The sequence below is a fragment of the Cervus canadensis genome, chromosome 4 (genome assembly GCF_019320065.1).
Source record: "Cervus canadensis isolate Bull #8, Minnesota chromosome 4, ASM1932006v1, whole genome shotgun sequence".
Lineage (NCBI taxonomy): Eukaryota > Metazoa > Chordata > Mammalia > Artiodactyla > Cervidae > Cervus > Cervus canadensis.
The window spans coordinates 46,557,730-46,565,484 of record NC_057389.1 but is presented as its reverse complement, the minus strand read 5'-3'; the positions used below and the strand labels follow the sequence as shown (position 1 = coordinate 46,565,484).

Sequence of the window (7,755 nt, the reverse complement as noted above, 5' to 3'; positions counted from 1 at the left end):
GGCAAGGAGGGGCGACAGTCGGCCTAACGACCAGGCTGAGCGCCGAAAGGGATCAGGGAGGCGTCATACTTATAGGGAGGTTTGTGGAAGCGATAAGGGAAATGTCAATCAGGCGGGATATTTTGAGTATTCTTTTGTTGAGATGACACTTGTAGTTGGGCAGGGGGTGATAAGTCTTCTGGGCGGGTGTAGGGGGTGGTAGGTTTCCGAACAGGGGGTGATAAGTCCCAGATAGATGCAACTGGCCTGGAGCATCAGGATGGAACTAAAGTTATGCTTTGTTTTCTCCGAAGTTAGATGATTCAGCAAGGGGCCTTTGAGACTGTTGTTCTCTTTTCTAGGCCCAAAAGACTCCTTCAGAAAAACACACACCAAGTTAATAAATAACCTCAGAGGCAAGGGGAAAGGGCCATGTATTGGGGGAAGAGGGTATGTATTGGGGGAGGGGCTGGTCAAATGGAACCTCATCAGAAAAAGAGACATAGATGTATAGAACAGTCTTTTGGACTCTGTGGGAGAGGGCAAGGGAGGGATGATTTGGGAGAATGACATTGAAACATGTATATTATAATATGTGAAATGAATTGCCAGTCCAGGTTTGATGCATGATACAGGGTCGGGGTTGGTGCACTGGGATGACCCAGAGGGATGGGATGGGGAGGGAGGTGGGAGGGGGGGTTCAGGATGGGGAACACATGTACATCCGTGGCAGATTCATGTCAATGTATGGCAAAACCACTACAATATTGTAAAGTAATTAGCCTCCAATTAAAATAAATAAATTTATTTAAAAAAATGAATAGACAAGAAAAAAAAGAATAAATTTTATTTGCATATTATTTACTTAAACTATTTTAAATTATTTATTTATTTATCTATTTATCAATATTTATTTTTTGGCCACGCTGTGTGGCATGTGGGATCTTAGTTCCCCAACAAGGGATCAAAGCTGTGTCCCCTGCAATGGAAATGCAGAGTCTTAACCACTGGACTACCGGGGAAGTCCCAAGTTACACTAGTTTATAGAAATACTATACTTTTTTTTTTTACATTGGAGTATAGTTGATTTACAATGTTGTATAGTTTCAGGTGTATAGCAAAGTGATTCAGTCATACATATTCATATACTATTCTTTGACAGATTCTTTTCCCATTTAGGTTATTACAAAATATTATATATTGAGTAGAATTCCCCATGTGATGGGCTTCCCAGTGGTTCAAGTGGTAAAGAATTTGCCTGCCAATGCAGGAAGGAGCTGCAGGAGATGTGGATTCGATCCCTGGATCGGGGAAGTCCCCTGAAGGAGGAAATGGCAACCTACTCCAATATTCTTGCTGGGAAATCCCATGGACAGAAGAGGAGCCTGGTGGGCTACAGTCTAGGAGTGAGAGAGTCAGACATGACTGAGCAACTGAGCATACATGCGCCCTGCGCTAAACAGTAGGTCCCTGATGGTTATCCATTGTATATACAGTACACTGTGTGGTGTGTATGCTAATCCCAAACTCCCAATTTATCCCTCGCCCCACCTTTGCCCTTTGGTAACCATAAATTTATTTTCTAAGTCTGTGAGTCTGTTTCTGCTTTGTAAATAAATTCATTTGTATTGTGTGTGTGTGTTTGTTTTTTTTTTAGATTTCACATATAAGTGATATCATATGATATTTGTCTTTCTCTGCCTGACTTACTTCACTTAGTTTGATAATCTCTAGTTCTATCCATGTTGCTGCAAATGGCATGAAAAATACCTTTAGAGCAAGGGCTGACAAAGTTTTCCTGTCCATGAAGTGAAGTGAAAGTCTCTCAGTCGTGTCCGACTCATTGCAACCCATGGACTGTAGCCTGCCAGGCTCCTCTGTCCATGGAATTCTCCAGGTAAGAATACTGGAGTGGGTAGCTGTTCCCTTCTCCAGGGGATCTTCCCAACCCAGGGATCAAACCCAGGTCTCCCGCATTGCAGGTGAATTCTTTCACTGTTGGAGCTACCAGAGAAGCCCAGAGGTAGCAGTAAATATTTTAGGTTCTGTGGACTATAGTCTGCTGTTGTAAGTGCAAATGCAGCCCTGGACATTACACACAAGAATGAGTGTGACTGTTTTCAAATATGACTTTATTTATGGACACTAAAATTTGAACTTCACATATTTTCATATGTCATCAAATATTTTCTATAGCCATTTTCAAATGTTAAGACTATTCTCAGGTCACTGGCTCTCTTGAAGCAGGCAACAGGAGATCCGGCCCCAAGGCAGTAGCCAAACCCTGCTCTAAGTCCAGTCAAACCCCTCCCTGCTAGCCATACACATTTTTTTTTTTGTCCTCAAGTATTCCTGTCCTTCAGTCCCCCTCATGGCGCTCCAGTGACCTGCAGTGGCCCCTCCAGCTGCCTCCTAGGTCCACCTGTCTGCCCTTGGGGACCCACCTTGCAGAGCCGCAGGGCTGTTTTTCACTGAGCTGGGCTCCAAATGGCTCCATTCACCTTAGCAGGGGGAACGCAGAGAAAATAATTGTGTGTGGAGCCTACTGGAGGAACCAGAACTTTGATTTGCCTTTGAAATTAGCCCTTTCCTCCCCTCCTGTTCCCAGGGATCCCTCCCACTTCCCTAATCACACCTTGCTGGTGCCATCTCTCCCCTGCAGGCCCACGGCTGCAGCAGCATCTCAGTTCCAGCTGGCTCCACCATCGACCCCAGAGCCTCTTTTTTCCTGTCCTGGTGTCTGCTCATCTGAGTCATGTCAGGTATGGATGACTTCTTCCATCTCAGCAGATCTTTTCCCTCCCCAGGGACTCTTGAGGACTCCCTGCTTCCCCCAACCTTGCCTCTTCTTTCCCAGGAGTGTCTGTTGACAGCACTGGAGTGATGCTGGAAGAGAGCGCTCAGCCCAGCTCCTTCCTCACTATCTGTGTCCCCCTGTCTGTGCTGGGTCCTGTCACCTTTTTGAGCTCAGCTTCCTTATTTCATACTGACAAGGATGGACCGGGTGCATTATCTCCCATGTCTCTTCCAGACCCAACAAGCCTATCTGGTCTGAAAGTCAGAAACTATGAAGTCTAGTAATTGGGGGTTCACCTGTGGTTCAGTGTGTGGAACTCTGAAATCTGACAGAGTAAAACCTGGCTCCTGTGATCACTGGCAAGATTTAACAAAACCAAGGCTCAGTTTATTCGGGAGTAGAGGGGGGATAACAGTTAATCATAAAATTATAGGGTAGTTTCAATGATTAATTGATGTGATGTACATAAACTTCTTTATTTGGTGCTCAGCTTTCTTTATAGTCCAACTCTCACATCCATATGTGACTGCTGGAAAAACCAAAGCTTTGACTAGACGGACCTTTGTTGGCAAAGTAATGTCTCTGCTTTTAAATATGCTGTCTAGGTTGGTCATATGAAGAAAGCTGAGCACAAAAGAATTGATGCTTTTGAACTGTGGTGTTGGAGAAGATTCTTGAGAGTTCCTTGAACAGCAAGGAAATCCAACCAGTCCATCCTAAAGGAAATCAGTCCTAAATATTCATTGGAAGAACTGATGCTGAAGCTGAAACTCCAATACCTTGGCCATCTGATGCAAAGAATTGACTCATTGGAAAAGACCCTGATGCTGGGAATGATTGATGGCGGGAAGAGAAGGGGCCGACAGAGCATGAGATGGTTGGATGGCATCACTGACTCAATGGAAATGAGCTTGAGTAAGCTCCAGGAGTTGGTCATGGACAGGGAAGCGTGGTGTGCTGCAGTTCATGGCATGGCAGAGTCAGACATGACTGAATGAACTGAACTGAACTGAACTGATATAAACATCTGGCTTGGAGCCTAACACACAAACACTCGATAAGTGGTAGCAGTATTAATTTAAAGGAATCTGATTATACTTGATCATACCAAGATTATGTAATTCTAAGAGTCTGGAAGTATTTATTTCTGGATAAAATAAGTGTTTATTTCTAGATTCTCTGACTCTGTTAATTGCTCAGTCATATCCAACTCTTTGCGACTCCATGGACTATAGCCTGCCAGGCTCCTCTGTCCATGGAATTCTCCAGGCAAGAACACTGGAATGGGTGGCCATTCCCTTCTCCAGGGGCTCTTCCCAACCCAGGGGTTGAACCTGGGTCTCCTGCATTGCAGGCAGATTCTTTACCATCTGAGCCACCAAGGAAGCCCCTCTCTAAGAATCTATGATTTTTCTCACAAAGATCAACAGTTGTAGGGCTCCATCAGGGGTACAGCCTGAAGGATTTCTAGCTCAGAACCTGACAGTCAGTAAATCCTCAGGGGAGGCTGAGTCCCCAGGGAGACATTCCTCTATCTCTCTGCTTCCAGCCATCCCAGGAAGATGCTGGAGCCATAACAATCTCTGCGAGAGAATAGCTGTGACTAAAATAGGATTTAGAGAGCTGGTATCATCCCAGATGTCCTCTCCCAGATCTGTCTGGTCGTTGGCACTAGGTATTCCCATGTGGTGCTATCAGATGCTTTTTAGAGAGCCTCAGATGGAAGGGAAGGGCAGGCACCCTTTTGATAAGAAGGCAGCAGTTTAAGAAAGGGTTAATGGTTGATGCTGGAGGGTTTATTTGAAGGAGAAGGAATTGGATGATGGGGATACTGGAGGTGATGTGGTCATACATTTAGAGATGGGCACTGAGAATGATCCTTGAGAGCTCATCCAGACCAGAAATTTAAAAACTATGCTCAAAGGAATTCATTCTATTGCCTTACTGCCTACTTTAAGGTTGGGACAAGAGACAGGGAGAGTAGTGTTTGAAAAGCTGGTTGGGTGAGTCTACAGCTCCCTCCCCCCACTAAATTCTTCAATCGGAAGAATCCCTTTTTTTTTTTCTTTCTTAACATGTCTAGAGAGGGTTCTGTTATCTAGAGTGTGTCTGTTCATTGGTTTGTTTTTTAAACTTGAAAATCTTGCTTTAGTCCAACCTCTTCATTTTATAAGTACAAAAACTGAGGTCCAGAGATAGCAAGATGAGAAATACAAAGAGGTAGTATCTAAGAATCTTCATCCTGGGAGGTGGGACGTCTGCTAGTGAAGTGTTTGCATCCACCCTGTAATCAGGGCTTGCTCTGGATCCTGGCTGAATCTGGCCAGGACAGCCCCAGCTCTGGGAGCTGCTCTAACCCAGCCAGTGGTCAGATTTCAGTCAGTTCAGTTGCTCAGTTGTGTCTTTGCAACCCCAAGCACTGCAGAAGGCCAGGCCTACCCGTCCATCACCAACTCCCAGAGTTTACTCAAACTCATGTCCATGAGTCAGTGATGCCATCCAACCATCTCATCCTCTGTCATCCCCTTCTCCTCCCACCTTCAATCATTCTCATCATCAGGGTCTTTTCAAATGGGTCAGATTTGAAAAGGGTCAGATTTCAACTCCAGACCAAATAGGGTTTCAGACCCAAGTCCCAGAGATATCCCCAGCTGGTTGCTCTGACAAGATCTTCTCAATTCGGGCAATCAAAGAACCAGCCAGTGTTCCTGACCCCTCTTTTATCCTGTCCACTGATTCATTGCTTCTGTTTCACTGAAGGCTCCTATCCATAGAGATTTGGCTATTAAAACATTAGCTTTAGTTTTAAAAAATATACTGTGGCCTCCCCAAGATGTCCACATCTTCATCTCCAAATGGCAGAGGCATTAAGCCCACAGATGGAGTTAAGGTTGCCAATCAACTGACTTAAAATAGGCAGAGTACGCTCGGTTATTCATTCAGGTGGGCCCAGTATAATCACAAAGATCCTTAAACATGGAAGAAATGAAACTTTGGGTTAAATCCGGTTCACCTACCTTCACTAATCCAGGTCGTTTTAAGACTTGCATGTCCTCCAAGTAGCATGGAACCTAAAGGATAAGATGTTTGCCCAAGTTATTTTCCAGGACTTGGAATCAGCCATGTCTCATTTGTGCTGAGTGGTGAAGACTGGGTGGGACCAGAGACCTTTCAACTGGGCAACCGCTAGTGACTTTTGGACATCAGAGGGTGGAAAACGCCACTTTCAGAATGTGTGGCCTAGTTACACCTGCGCAGAATAACACTTACTGAACCTTTTTCGAATCGCCTCTCCCCACGCCTCAGACCAAGCTGCTTCTTTATTTTTCATCCTTTAGACACTCTGAGCCCCTTGCCTTTGGGGATGCGAATTTGAGACTCGATCTTCCTGTTCACAAACTCCAGTGGCGTCACAGTCTTTTGACTGTCTATTCACTGAAAAAAGAAACTGGTTCTGTAACAAAGGGACTCACATGAGAGAATCAGAGAGGTGGCACCATGATGCAGACTTGGTCCAACGAGGCTGGCTTTGGAGACAGAGAAAAGGGGAACGTAAGCCAAGGAATATGGGCAGCCTCTAGAAATTGGAAAAGACAAAGAAACATCTTCCAAGAGGCCCTGCTGACCCCTCAGTTTTAGCCCCATGAGAACCATTTCAGGCTTTTGACCTCCAGAACTATAAGATAATAAATTTACATCATTCTAAGCCACTGAGTTTGTTATAGCACCAACAGGAAATGAATAAACTATTCATGCTAACTGTTTATTGAACATCTATCATATTTCAGGCACTGTCCTAAGTGTTTCACATTTATTACTTAATACATATAATAGTTTTATAAAGCAGGGGTTCTTGTTTCCATTTTCTAAATTTAGAAAATGGTACTCAGGGAAATTTAGTGACTTGGCCAAGGTCACACAGCTAGTGTGTAGCAGAGCAAAGATTCAAAGCCCAGCACCTCTAGCTCTAAAGGCCATGTGCCATCAGCTTGTCCAGGCTCACTTCTGCTTATCTGGAGTGGCTTAAAGAATACCTCCTCAGGGAATCTTTGTTTTCAGATGCCAGACCTTAGTGTTCTAGGCCAGGGGTCCCCAGTCTCTGGGCTGAGGACCAGCACCTCCTGTTGGATCAGCAGCAGCATCAGATTAAATACACTATAAATGTAATGTGCTTGAATCACCCTGAAACCATCCCCCACCACTTCCCAGCCTGTGAAAAAATTGTCTTCCACGAAACTGGTCACTGGGTCAAAAAGGCTGAGGACCACTGTTCTCGGCCGCCTCTTCAGGATTGAGCCCAGCTGTGCTCTCAGAGGCTTAGTTTCTTGTAAAAAGAGGGTCATAATGCTCATTGGGTGCTCTTTTGGGCTACAGCAAGATTTAAACCAGAATGTGGGTGGTAAAATTCTCTAAACTGTTAAGTGTTCTCCATGTAAGAAATTCAGAATAAACCTCTTCAAACTACCAAGACTTCCCCAAACCGAGGCGACATCCTTTCCCTCCAAGGCTAGGCACAGCTGCCAGGATACTTAACCCCGCCAGGGACATCAGGGAGACCTTTTATACTGTAGTGAAGTAACAGAAAAAAGATATACATAGGTCCTCAGTTCCTGACACCGGTTCCTAAAAACCCTTGGAATTTCCTAAGTGATAGGTGCACTAGAAGCATCTTAAAATGTTTGGTCTTTGACCCCAGTTCCCAACGCAGAGCTCCTAGAGCTCTTTGGATTTCCCGGTGACAGGAGTGTCTTTTGTTCTAACGAGGTGATCTAGTGAGGTGACCCTTGTGGGCACCTGGATGAGGGCTGGTCACCAGAGAGAGGGCTGGTTACCGTGCTTAGAAGCTTGGAACTTTCAGCTGTCCTCTGGGAAGGAGAGAGGGGCTGGAGATTGAGTTGATGGAGGACGGCTACATGAAGAAGCCTCCATAAAAAATTTTTAAATTGAAGTATAGTTGATTTACAATGTTGTGTAGTTTC

General features: G+C 44.8%; 1 long non-coding RNA gene across 1 annotated transcript; it reads right to left on the bottom strand.

Moving 5' to 3' along the window:
* Positions 1–309: 309 nt before the first annotated feature.
* On the bottom strand, positions 310–6,443 carry LOC122439682. Its single transcript, XR_006268962.1, has 3 exons — positions 6,047–6,443; positions 5,794–5,847; positions 310–354 (listed from the first exon to the last, which is right to left on the bottom strand). It is a non-coding gene; the product is annotated as an uncharacterized LOC122439682 (long non-coding RNA).
* Between the last annotated feature and the right edge of the window lie 1,312 nt (positions 6,444–7,755).